Raw genomic sequence first — 14,558 nt, forward strand, 5'->3', positions numbered from 1 at the left:
AAAACTGGTCCAAAGTTAGTTGGAGCATCTTGTTATTCCAGAAGTCAAAAAATATCAAAATGTCCAGGATTACATTAAAAGATTCAGGAGACAAATGTGTTTCCGTGGCCAAAGATAGGACAATGTCAGCATCTTTAATAATAGCAATTGCTGTGTATTTTATTTATTAATTTTGTTTAAATGCATTAATTCATAAGAGATACTAAAAAGCAAAAAAAGGAAAACACTTTATTGGTCATTTTTTTGCATGTTTTTTTTCATTGTTATATATTTCAGAGGTACCATAAAATCATCTTATTTTGAAAGTTGGATGAGAGAATAAAGCATTTATTTTTCTTTCTTGACAATCTATATCTCATGTTAACTAAATAGTTGATGAGAGTATGTTTTCACTTCTAGTAATATTTCAGCTACTATAGGAATTAGGAATGATAGAATCAGAATATGACAATTTATGTAACTGCTCATAAAATTATGGATTTGGAAAATGATTATCAATGGCTACTAAGATCCCAAAGAGACAAACCGATATTTCAAACCTCATAAGAGAATTATACAACACTATCTGTGAAGTAATCCTGGCAAATAATACAACCTGAATCTTATCAAGCCTCTAGATCTAAGCATAATTTAATAGGAATTAGAAACAATCATGGAGATGCAATCACCAGGACCAGATTGTGGGAAATTGTACTTTTCGAACAACTGTTTCCTCAATAAATAATTTGTAAGCCAAAAAAGTAGAGATGGAAGTGAAAGCCTATAAATTAAAAGTGACTTATGAGAGGACTTCACTTGATCCTGACTCAAACAAGTAAACTGTAAAAAAACCCAGACTGATTCCCTATTATTTCCATGACCAAGTCATCTTTACTAATTTATTATAACTTCCTGTACACTATAAGGACTATATATGTGACCCCTACTCTAATATAAAACTACCTCCTTTTTTGCAAACTAAAAAGTGCAGGACTTGAGCATTCATAACAGCCTAAGTGACACAAAAGCAAAAATTTTATCCATTTCGTTCACTGCTTTGTTCTTACTACCTAAAATGTTATCTGAAACTTAGTAGTTGCTCAATTAATATCTGTTAATGAATGACTCAGATTTAGTTAAATATAGAGTTGGGATTTGTCCTCAGGTTTTCTGACTTCCAACCAAACATAACTGCCACTTCACCACTATAGCAGATGCTATTGATAGCCTGCCCCCATGCCCTTGGCCAACCTGAGTTTACATATCAAGACAGTTTCTAGCATGCTCTCAGCCTCCTACCTCAAGCATCTATTTTTGTCTTCTTCACTGCCCAATGGTTTTCTTCTGTGGCAAGTAGGCACAACCCGGAATTGCATAGCACTAGGAATGTCCCAGGAGCAACCCTCAACTAATGGGGAATGTGAACCAGAAGAGAAATGCTCCAGCCCTTCTACTGTCTGGTGAGGAAATCCTGAGATGTGTTCATGTGGTATTTCAGAGGATCCCTGGGAGAACTGAACCCAGTTCTTCATGATAGTTAACCTATTTAAGGAAACTTTAACATACCTGTGCCTTATAACTACAACTTCTGTGATAACTTCTTGTAGTGCAAAGAACATAGCTCTTTCAAAATCTCCGTGTATATTTAATCTTCACAAGTACTTGTGTAGTAAGGTACCATTATTTTTAATTTAGAGATGAGGAAACTAAAACTCAGAGAGATTAACTAATTTATCTAGTACAGCATCTACAGATCCTGTTAGGGCCAGGATTTCCATCCAGCTCTGTCAAAGTACAGATGCCATGTACTTTAGCCATAAAGTGGTGCATTCCTGCATTTCTGGGCTAAGGTGGTCAAAAGAACTCAGTTAAATTCTTGGTTCAATAGTTCATTTAAGAATCTCAGTTTCATGCATTTCGTAGCAAGCATCTTATTCTTCAGCATTCTAGTGTTTGTAATCAAGAAAAGATTTGTAGTCTGTGAATCGCTGCCTCTTGTCTCTTCACTATTTCTCAAACTTTTAAGGAGCAAGATGGTAGAAAATGTAAAAGTAGAAGAAAGAAATCGAAGAAAGACAAAATCAAGTCCTTTAACTGTTTTACCCTCAAAGCTATATTGAAGGTAAACAGCATACCAAGGACATAGAATTAAACTTAGACTTAAAACAAACCCCTTGTGGGGTTTTCTGCTAGTATTTTCACTTATTTTTGTTTCTTTTGACCTGACAGTATTTTGCTCTGTCAGATACATTTTCAAATCATGATCATATACTGGCCTTAACAGTGCATGTCCTGTTTTTGTTGTTCTAGAGTGATTTTAAATGACTGAAGAAAATTTTAACACACTGTCCAGGGATTCCATTGTAGGAGGATCAGAAGTGATGGAAGAGGGGGACGCTAAGTGGGAACTTGGAGGAGGATTTCCTCTAGTGGAAGACGTGAGATTCCTGGGGTCTCTGTAAACGGTACTGGGAAGATATGAAGGCTGAGCTCCAACCGTGTTAATGTTTGGATCCATTGTGTTATGACATCAACACCCTTTTGGACCAGGAACCAAATGAATCATGGGGAAAGGCAGGTGCTATTGTTTCCATTTTAAACTGAAATGTCACAGAAAGGGCTCTTCTACCTACTCCTTTTGACTGGAGCCACATTCCTTTGTCCACAGTCGTTGTTCTAAAATTCATCCACCCTCTCCAAAGCTTCTCGCTACTCCTGAGCTCCTTTACTCACAACAGATAAGTACTTGACAAATTAGGGGTGGTTTCCTCTTGCTTCAACTAAACTTAATGGTGGTTCTTTTAAAATAAGCAGTGAAGCAGAAGCTTCATGTCATTATGTGACCGAGAGAGTGATCAGAAGTCTTCCCTACATTTCCTTTATTTCTACTAAATCTTTATGGTTTCAAGATTCTGTTTATGAGACCAAGTCTTCTTTTTTCAGATACCTGAGAAGATCTGGAAATACCCCTACCTGAACAGGGAGATATAAGAATTGTTACCTCCTTATGTGGGTTTATTGTTTTGACCCATTTTGAAATCTGTCATGGAACAGAAGTAGGGAAGTGATCACCCTAATTCCATTTCCACATTCAGGTATCTGTGTACAGGATGTTTTCAGTGGCAATATACATATTAAATAACAATACATCAGTGCAATTTTGTAAGAGTGATTTCTTACTGGAGTGTTGCTGGTTTCTGTTAACATACCTGTCCTTGTAGATTTAATGCTATCATTCAAGTGTTTAGTGAATGGAATACCAATAAGGCAATTGAGGGTCTCCCTCAGGACTCCTAAACTCTCCTGGGGATATTTGAAATACAAGTGAGGCACTCTTATAAAATAATTATCTCAAGAGACATTGAATAAGTAAAACATACATAATATCTGTATTTAATTGACAGTCAAAATTCTAGATTCATCAAAAGGGTTATTGAAAGTGTGCAACCTTAGAAAACAAAGCATATACTTTGATTACTTCTTCCTGGTCCTAGTTTTGGGTCTCACATCTCTGTCTTGCAGAAGGCATGGGTACCCTATCACTTACCACACATCTTTCACTATGTACTTGGCTCCTAGGTATTTCTTTCTCTATTGCTTTATAATTTTTGTACATTAAAGTTCACAGATATCATACATGTCATTCAGTAAGTTTTGACAAATACATACATGCAACCAACTCCCAGGTCAAGATCTAGGCATTTTTAGCACTGCAGAAAGTCCTTTTGTATCCCTTTCCACTCAGTTCTTGACATACACAGCTTTCTAGAAAAGGGAAAATAGAGAAAATTTGCCTTGACGGCTCTAAATATTGCCAGATTAGCTTTAAGTTTTTGTTGGGTTCTCTTTTCTTTCACATTATTCCTTCAAAGGTCTTTTTAACAGAATAAATCTTGTAACCTTAACTTGGTACATTTTAGAGGGAGAATTCTAAAATATCCCTCAAGATTTTCTGATCCTGGTGTAACATGCCCTACATAATCCCCAGGACAGTAAATACGATGGGTTTTATTCCTATTGTTAGGTTACATTATATGGCACACTTGACCTTACTATATGAAGATTATCTGGGTCTGCCTAACCTAGTCACAGCAGCCTTTTAAAAGCAGAGACTTTAATATGGCTGACCACAGAAATGGAAATAAAAAAAAATTAAAGCATGAGAGAGGTTTAACAGGAGGGACCTTTTCTTTTGCTGAGATCGAAAGGACTACATGGCAATGACCTGAGAGCAGCCTTAAGAAGCTAAGGATGCCCCTAGCTGACAGCCAACAAGGACACAAGGACCTCAGTCCAACTGGAAGAAACTGAATTTTGCCAACAGGAGTCAACTTGGAAGCTAAATTTTTTCCCACAAGCCTTTAGAAGAGAACTTGTCCTGACAACCACCTTGATTTTGTCCTTACAATACCCTGAACAGGGAACTCAGACACGCAATGGGGAACTTCTGACCTACAGAATTGTGTGCTAATAAGTGGGTGTTGTTTTAAGCCACTAAATTTGTGGTAATTTGTTATGCAGTGATAGAAAACTAATGCAACACCATATAGTTGCTGTTGGAGTATGTTATAGATGTATCGCATGTAAGAAACAAGTGACTCTTGATTCTTTATTATCTCTTATTCCTGAACTAAGTCCAGAGTCAGAGAGGGTGCTGCAAATTTTCATGGCAAAGGGGGTGGATATAGTAATGGGTGTAGGATTGGGGGCACATTTGCAATCTACTGTAATACAGAAGGCACAGTTCTAAGAACATTGTATGTATTTGCTTTATCTCAGTACCTAGTATACTGCTTGAGCCCAAGTAGTAAATATTTATTAATTCACTTTGACTTCATTGATATAATTACCTATATTTTGTAGTTTCCCCAACATTTGCTTTCTTTTTTTTTTTTTTTTCTTTTTGTCTTTTTTTACTGACCAGTAACGGGATCGCAACCCTCGGTGTCGCACCCGTACCGGGGACCGGCAACGGGATCGCAACCCTCGGTGTTGTGCCCGCACCACGCTCAGCCAGTGAGCAGGAACCAGTCTCTACATGGGATCCGAACCCTCAGCGGGAGCGCCGCCACGCTCCCAAGCGGCACATTCTCCAGTGCGCCACCAGGCCGGCCCCCAACATTTGCTTTCTAAAAATGTTTTTAAAGTCTTGAATAATTAAGAGTTGATTGTACCTCTGTTTCTGTGTTTCTGTTTCTTGTGTGTGTGTATCATATGATTTCTTTCTTGATTGCTGTAACAACAGCCATTTCTGCTTTGTTTCTTGTTGAAAAAATGGCATTCCTTATATGGTAAATGAAAAAACCATCTCAGAGATTCCAGATGAAGGGGAAAAAATATTTATCCCACTAACTGATTTGGAAACTATAACTTTCTTCATTTACAAGGTGTGTTTCAGAATAAAGCATGTTAAGGACTAAAGATTTTTTAGACAATCTCTCAAATAGTGTTACATTTTGATATGCATGGTCCCATTTGGTGACATTTAAAGAGTTGAAATTATGACTTATATTTTGAAGATGAAGAAGGCAATAATACACTAAGAGGTAAATCAGTTTGTCCAAGTGAGAAACAATTGCAGAACTCTAAAGGGGCCCTGGGCTCTTTCTAGGGCAGAAGATTGCTGTATCTAATCAAAGATATTTGTCACTTCCCAATGAGGCTAGAGGATTTCTCTACTAAAACCTAACACAAAACAAGGGCACTATATTTCAAAGATCCAAACTGAACTGCGGGACACTCTTGTTGACCCTCAGGAAGGCAGTAATATGTATCTGTTAAGAATAAAATATAGAACAGAGGGTCAATTTTAGCCTCTAATTTTGACCTCAACATTTAAAAAAAAATAAATTAGTGTTGAGTGTTTACACAAGGAAAGTTACTCTGAAAATTTCTATTAGTCCTATTCTGATTTGGAATTCTATTTTCTTCAGCCAGCTTTGAAAATGTATTAAATAAAATAGTACCTATGTATTGAAAAAATAAAAGTGAGGTAATTAAACTTTTAGAATGCCCTCATTTGCTTATGCCACAAAAATTTATCATGTACCAAATAAAGGATGGATATAGTTGTTTATGGGAAAAGTAGACAGAGAAATAGGATGAGTCCCCTTTCTTATTAAAAACGTGTGAAGCCATTGTTAATAATGGCTATCATTTATTTAATACTTACTGTATACTGACTTCAGTTTAAATTGTTTATATGTATTAACTCATTTAATTTTTATAGCAGTCCTATGACTTAGAGTACTATAACTATCTGAGTTTTACACTTAAAAAAGTGAGGCACAGAGGGGTTAATTGACCTTTCAAGATTCGCTCATGTTGGTAAGGTGGAGAGCTGGGGTCTAAAACTAGGCAATCTAGTTCTTGAGTCTGTGCTTAAAACCACTGTACAGTACAGCTTAGCACACTGTAAGCTTGAACATATTATTCTGCATTAATGAATTTGACTACAATTACTTACGGAAGCCTCAGTTACTAATGTAACAGAGACATCCCCAACCTTTATTTATTTATTTTTTTCCTTCTTTGATGACATGAAACAGACCAACTGCTAGTTACAAATTGTCTGTTCTCTTTTATTCTCCCCTGGTACTTCCCAGTCCCTTTTTCAAGATCTTATATCAATGAAAGAACCATTTTCCTATCATTTCCACAGAAGAGATGCATGGTTGGGGTTTGAGATTTCCAACCCCTCTCTCATATTCTATCTTGAGTTCTCACTATTTGCCAAGAAGTTTAGCTGTGTTAATGGGGTGAGTTCTGGTTGGGGTACTAGGAGGCAAATAGTGACTCTCAAGAGCTTCTATAACCTGTGTACTTAGGATTATCAACAATTCACAGAAATCTGGTGATGGGATTTCTCGGTGGAAGCAGCTCTTCTAATTATTGGGGGATTTGCATTAATGACATGACTGTCCAGCTGTTGAGGAAAAGTACACTCTTTACTGTTCCTTTTCAGTGCCCTTGGATCAGCTCTAGAACTAAGCCCCTCGCTCCCAGAGTGCTGCCTTACACATGCAACATCACTCCCACCTCTGCACCGTTGCTTGGCAACAGCAATACTTGGCCCCTTTGCAGGATGGGAAAGAGACAAACGGATAACCAGGAAAACCCTCAGCCATTTGTAGAAAGGCACAGAGTGAGTGCTCAACCTCAATGCTATCTCAAAATTGCAGTCCGGAGATATTTTTGTTATAAGAAAACAACCATTAGTATTCACTGCACTTAAAATCAGGGTCCTCTTTAGCCCTTAAGGCTGCAATGATTCAGGGAGCGTTCTGTGTTTATAAACCTGATTACATTGTGGACTACTGGGAAGATACTAGTAGTAAGTAATCTGATAGTTAAGGTGCAGTAGATTGATGTAGAAAAATCAATCACTCACTCATCCAAACTTTATTGATGACTTATTAAGAATACTAATATCTGTCATTTAATGAGTACTTTCTACGTGTGCCACTTCATGCTAAATGCTCTATACATCACCTTGTTTAATGCTTCTGACACTCTTGTGAGATAGAATTGATTATTCTTGCCTTAGAGATGAGGAAATTACTGCTCAATCACGTTAAATAAATTATTCAGTGTCATGCAGAGCGTCAGATCTGAACCTAGGGCTGTTTGACTCCAAAGTCTCTTAAAACTTCTAAGATCATTTCTCTACACTACTAGCTTCTCACTAATCCCTGCACCAGGCTCTGAGATATTTGACAATGTCAGCCATTCTACAAGTTCTCATCATGCACCTAATATGTAGCAGCACAAAGCTGACCGATTAAGGGTGTCTGTCTGTTTTATTAATTCTGTTCCCCTCCTTTAATGCCTTTATATTTTCTTTGACAGCTTAGAAGTAAGGTAGATCTAAATTCAAATATTGTCCCTACTACTTTTAAGTTTGTGTGAACATTGATGAATCAAGTTGTACTGTCAATAATTGTTAATTTGTATCTCTTATGTTAGTCATATTTGTCAAGAACTGTGAAGATTCTGATATTTTTTCTTTTGTAAGTTAACAAGTTAACTTTCCACACATAGATGTTGGCAGGAGAAATGAGACTCCTGGGTCAGAGGCAAAAGATTTTATTACTCGCAGCACAGCAGGCAACATGAATTTTATGTTCACATTGTTTTTTCTTGTCCCCAAGTCCCAAGGGTGATATGGAGAGGCCCCCGTAGGTGCTACACACTCAGTGGGCCTCATTACAGCAGAGGAACCCTGAGCTTAGAAAACCTCAAATCTTTTAAAAAGTACTGCAAGCAAACATGCCCAACATTTGCCACAGAGGGAGACATTATCTTTATTATACTGGCTAGGAAACAAATCTTCCCTACTCTGGAGGAAGATACTAACTCTATCTTCCAAGGCTTTTTGCTACACAAACATTCTTGAAAAGCTAATCCAGAACTATGGCTAATAGAAGACATGCAGAAATGTGAGAAATACATGGAGAACTGTCTCCAACAGTACTGTCAAATTGTCAAAAAATTTTATGAGAAAATTGCCTGCATAGTGTCTGCCATAGAGATAAAACTAGTATATATTTAACGAGGGAATGAACAAATGAATAAATGAACAACTGTCTGACATTGGGATCCAAATGAATAGAGGTGGGAAACAAAGAAAAGTTGGAAAAGCATGCACTCAAGAGTCAAAGATACCTTGATTTCATGTTTGATTGCACAGTGATTAACTGTGAGGTCTTGGAAATGTAATACAGCTTTTATAAATCTCATATTTTTTATATGTAAAAAGGAAATCAAAACAAGCTTTTCAGTTATGATGAGATTCTGTGTGCATGTGTGTATACGTGTACACAAATATATGTGTGTATGTATGTATATGGATGTGTGTGTATGCATACATGTACACATGCATATAAATACATACACACTTACATATAGTAGACATATATATTACATATCACATAGCAGACAGACAATATATTGTAATGCACTTTTGTTTAATGTAATAGAAATAAATTTGAGAACTTAAGCAGACAAAAGGGGGGGATGGATGTTTTAACCCAAGTGCAAAAATGCTTCTGGGCTTCAGCAAAAATGGGTCAGAGGTACTAGAAGGATATGGAAATCCCTCCTGCTTCTTATTCCTGTTTTTTTAAAAAATTGTCTGTTTGATTTTTTCAGTGTGACTAATTCCTTCTTTTCTTTATTCCTCTAGATTGTCTTTCTCTGCTCCTGGTACACATGACAGAAGATGTAGCCACCCCCCCACACCAGAGATTTTATGTTTGGACTCAGCCAAATAGAAATACATGCTACTTCTATTTGGTTGTAATTCTAATGTCTTGGGGAAAAGAAAATGCTTGGTTCATTGGGTTAGATGTTCATCTTGTATTAATCTACTATCGCCCAGGGCTGGTGGGGGAGGAGGCATTGGGGGCATTCATAGGAACCCTAGATCCATCCCCCTATCAGAGAGGGATGGGGGTCACACAACTCCTGGAGAAGAGGGGTAGGGAGTGACCCCTATATAATGTGGTTACTGTTATCATTATACCACGGTTTGAGCTGGGTTTCTATGACTTACAAACCAAAGAGTCTTGACTAATACACAGAATTAATAGAAAGGGAAGAGTTGGAATGTGTGTGATATCCAAAGAGTCATGTTTGAGAAAGAGGGAATGATCTGTGTAGTGTTATATCTGGGAGGGGCACATATTCTCAGAACGTGGCTCTTTATATGTTGAAGCAAGTAGAGAAAGTAATAAACATTTACACATTTTTATTTGTTCTCTTTCACTGCTGGAAGAACCTGGTTGTGTTTCTTAGACTGCGTGAAGGGCAGCCAGTTGGGGGGGAGGGCAAGTGCATAGTGGTAGAACATGCTGTAACTTGATCTGAGAGCAATTAGAAACCACGGAGTGGCTTTATGCAGGAGAATGATTGGCTGCAGCATAGGAATGATAGAAAGAGAGAAAGACCGAGACAGGAAATCTCCTTAGTAGTGACTGTGAAAGAGAGGTAACAGTAACCGGGACCAGTGGTGGCAGCAGTAAAGGAGAGCAGGGGGTGGACTTCAGAGGTGGTTAGGAGCTAGTTGCAACCTGGCTTGTTAATTGATTGTATGTGAGGGAAAGGACGATGAAGGAGAAATCAATGATGTGACACCGAGGCTGCAGGTGCATAACCAGGAGAGTGCTGCACAATTCCAGGCCTATCAGAAGCTTCCTAGAACATACGTATTGCCAAGCAAATTCACATGAGGCTCAGTAAATCTCCAATAATTTAAAAAGCAAATAAAATAAAATAAAATTTCCTCTTAAGGCACATGAGTTTTATAAAAATACATTGGAATGGAAAACGTGGTGGAGGCTATATACCCTGTTAGGTCATGCAATAGCTTTGCCGTTTTCATTGCTCTGAAATTCAGTGTTTACTCAGTATTCAGGCAAGAGAGAGAGAGAGAGAGAGAGAGAGAGAGAGAGAGAGAGAGAGAGAGAGAGAGAAAAGAATAGCTGGACTACAACTTCATAGACTTTATACAGGTAAAAAAAACAAAGCTTTGGAATATGATCAATTTGTTATTTTTCAGTTATGTGATGATCTTGGGCAAGTCACTCATTTTTCTTTACCTTTGTAATCAAGATGTTAATACATACCTTGTATTGATTCCTTTCACTACATAGAGAGGCATCGAGCATGTAGAAACTAAAGGATCAATAAATGTTAGAATCATTTTGAATATTGTCATCTTTCCATTGTAAATGAAAAAATTATGAATGAGGAAATGGAACTTTAGAGCATTTAAGAAGTGTTTCAAAGACTTGCAAGTAGTAAATGTAAAAGTTAGGATTTAATCTCAGATCAATCAGAGGCATTTCTCCTCATGTAGTAGCTTTCCAGAATTCAACGAGGGTAGTCCAGATGTCCATACAGGGGCCTGTTTACCTGCAGTAGGAAATGGATATTTAAAAGTTTCCCATAACTAGTCCCTGACCAGATTGGCCTCCTTTGAAAGTTTATTTATCTTGTGTTTATTGAATATAGAAAAAAATGCCTATATTAATTACCAGCAGTTACAAATTCAGTTCAGAGGCATCAAGGTGGGAACATTTTTTGTTGTTGTTGTCAGCTAAAGGAAAAGCAGTTTGGACACTAGCATAGACTCCACACATGGGTGATAGGATGGAAATTAATGACTACCTGCTGCATAGTTTATTTACCCAAAACCCTCCAGGGCAGTCATTTGAATTAAGTATATACCAAAGGTAAAGCTAGGCCTTAAATCTGATGGCAATGATTATTGATCATGCACAATAAAAAGGTAATTCTTGAGGTAATTTTTAAAAAATTTAAATGTCTTTATTCATTTATATGGTAAATACTGTCCCCTACCAAAAAACAATGACATCTGTCTTTCAATCTGTCAAACTTAGCTGAAAAGCATTCATGTATTTTTTTTATATCATGTATTGATGTGATATAGAATGCAAAATATAAATGTCAATTTAATAGACATAATTAAATAATTTCACACATATACAGAATCTTGGATAAATGTAACCATTTAAACTGTAGTTCATAATTACATGTGGGCACATAGATATTCCGTGTACACCAATGGGTTTAATAGAAGATGCGTTTTCACTGATTGATATCTGGTAACCAACTTCCTTTCTGTGAATCTTTAAATACCCAATTCCAAATCTTCCAGTTCCTGGAGAAGAGCTCTATCTATTTTTGAATTTTCTCCAAATGGCTTTTTTCTAGCTGTTTTCCAGTTGCTGCTTGTTCTTTCAGTTGTTTGATTGCTTTCGGTTTCTTCTATAGGTTCTTAATTTTTTTGTCTATCTCAGAGTTTCAGAAGTTGGCTGAGAGATAGTGTTTTGTAGTGTGCCATGTGTGGCAGGAGCAGGTGCCAAATGTCACTTCTTGCTTCCTGCTTTGCAGATTTCTTAGCTTCATGCTTCCTTTGATTTTTTTAAGGGCTGTTTTTGGTAATGGCTTATCGTTTCCTGGTTGTTGTTTCATATTCTGAGGTGGTTCCTTTACATGCAATTTGGAATTGCTGACTGGTTTATTTCTTAAAGCTGGTGTTCTATAAGCTGTTGAAGCTTTATGTTCCTTACTGGGTTCTTCAATTGAAACTATTTGTAAATTATTCTTTTTGCTGAAAATCCATCCAAAAATGGCCACAAAGAAACCTACCATAGTTCTGTAATTGATGGCACATCACACACTAGTGCAAGATAGAACCTGTATAATGCCAAATCTTGTACTTATTATTATTATTATTATTATTATTATTATTATTATTATTATTAGAAACTTGTTTTTATCAAAGGTACCAATAGCTTCATAGATGCCAAACCTCATATTACTTTGACCTACTTGTGGTATTTGAATTTGACACCCCCTCGCCTATAGAAATTCTGTCTTTCCTTGGCCATGACAACAAATTCTTTTAGTTCTCCTACTCCCTCCAGGACTTCTCTTTTTCAGGCTCCCCAGATTTATTTTCTCTATCCTTTCTCTGTCTAGGAAGAGCTGAAGCAAGGCAATTATGGAGAAAGAGCAGGAGGCTGAGCAGAGACAGAAGCAGGGAGAGGCAGAGCCTAGAATATTGTGTTAGGGAGTTTGTGGTACTTATTGTTAACATATAACCTGGGAGCACATGTGGCTGTTGAAATATGCTCATCATGTGAACACCACACACACTTATGTAGAATCAGAAGCCACTGGTTTAGAAAGCAGTTTGGAGTTTTTAACATCCCCCACTTCCATTTGTCCCCTCAGATTTCCAAATCAAGCTAATGCTCTTCTATGTCCATGAGGGCTGCAGGAGGCTGCACTACAGGGACCAGTTCCAAAGTTAAACACAGGATCATATTTTAAGTTGAAAACTCTTGCTTTGGCCAGCATAAAACCATAAATAGCTTGAAACTCAGCAGAACTAGAATTCCGAACTACAGCATAAATGGGGCCACTTTTTGGTGATTGCACGACAGCACTTTCTCCATTTGTTGCAATGTAGCACAGTGTTTGTTGACCATAGTAGGGAAGCTCCTGTCTTGTCAAAATTTATGGGGCCGGCCCGGTGGCGCACTGGATAGTGCGCCGCTTGGGAAGCGTGGCGGCGCTCCCGCCCGAGGGTTCGGATCCCACATACAGACCGGTTCCCGCTCACTGGCTGAGCGAGGCGCGGGAGCAACACCGAGGGTTGCGATCCCGTTGCCGGTCCCCGGTCCGGTACGGGGGCAACACTGAGGGTTGCGATCCGTTGCCGGACACGGAAAAAAGACAAAAAGACAAAAAAAAAAAAAAATTTATGCTAGCTATTACCAACACAGCAATAGGTGTTTTTTTTTATTATTATTTTTACTCCAGAGCATTGTAACCTTATCAGATTTAAAGAAACTTTTACTGGCTAAAGCGACATGAGCTCCATCAAAGCTGGGTTACTGATACAATCAACCAAATGAAGATGCATCTTTATTTCCTGGAACACAGACAGCTACCTTGTATGGTTGGGGTCCAGATGATAACATAAAATCAATGATTTTTAAAAAATGCAATTTATTTGCAATTGTGTTAAAATCGTTGTTTTCAAATAAGTGAGGTTTATGATTAACATTGTGGGCATAAACAGTTTCATCTTCTTACCAGGATAGACACCAATTTTGCTTTTTTTTCTGGATGAAAGATTTCAAACATGTCTAAATTTTCAAATCATAAAGTTGTAGAGTGGATATCCCAGCTGTGCCGTTTTTAGAAGTAGTGTAAGGCTGCCGTGTTGCCAAGACAGTGTTTTTTTAGGAAGAATTCAAGGCAAACTGCCTTTGGGAGGTCGAAGGAGTGCAGTAGTCCCTTGTTAGTGACATTGATATTTACTTTTTCTCTGTTGCCCGACAAATAAGGTCCCATCTTAACTAAAGGTATAGACTTTGCAATTTTTCCCATATTCCCAGCTGTCAGCCCTCATCTTGAGAAGGCTGAAGGATTTCAACATGGAAACTTTATAGAGAAAGCTCCAGACCACTTCAGAAACATGGCACTTTCTGTAAAATGTGGTGTTCCATTTACTATGCAGTTTTTCTGATCCTCAGATTGCCAAAAGCTGCATGGACAGTGCCATCTTGTCCTGGAAAGAGCTCTTGAAGTGAATTTTGATTTGTGCTGGGCAATGGGGAAAATGCGACACACTCAAGTGAGTTCAGAATCCAAGAGGGATCTTTATTTAAAAGAAGAAAACCAGATTCTCTCCTTTAATTAACTTCTACGCAGACTCCAGTTGCATGACATCTAAGCCAGGCTGTTTGGTAGAAGGAGCTTCGAGATAGACGTATGGAGATCCAGATCTTAAACTTGGTTCTCTAAGTTGTGTGACATTGGACAAGTTGTATCTGCTGTATGTGATTCTATTTCATCTTACAAAAAACGAAGTAGTTAGACTTGATTAGATTTCAAACTTTTCCCTCACAAGGAATATCTTTCAAGATTTTTTTTTATTAAGCAATAACACTAATACACAATGAATTGTCTCCATTTTTATTAATCAGACATATAAAACTGTCAATTAAGACATGTAATCATAGTGAAGTATCCCATAATTT

At 37.6% G+C, this 14,558-nt stretch overlaps 1 pseudogene; it reads right to left on the bottom strand.

The window, feature by feature from the left end:
• Positions 1–11,632: 11,632 nt before the first annotated feature.
• Positions 11,633–14,089, bottom strand: LOC103602335 (annotated as a pseudogene).
• Positions 14,090–14,558: the final 469 nt, after the last annotated feature.

Source organism: Galeopterus variegatus, unplaced genomic scaffold, assembly GCF_000696425.1.
Source record: "Galeopterus variegatus unplaced genomic scaffold, G_variegatus-3.0.2 Scaffold113, whole genome shotgun sequence".
Lineage (NCBI taxonomy): Eukaryota > Metazoa > Chordata > Mammalia > Dermoptera > Cynocephalidae > Galeopterus > Galeopterus variegatus.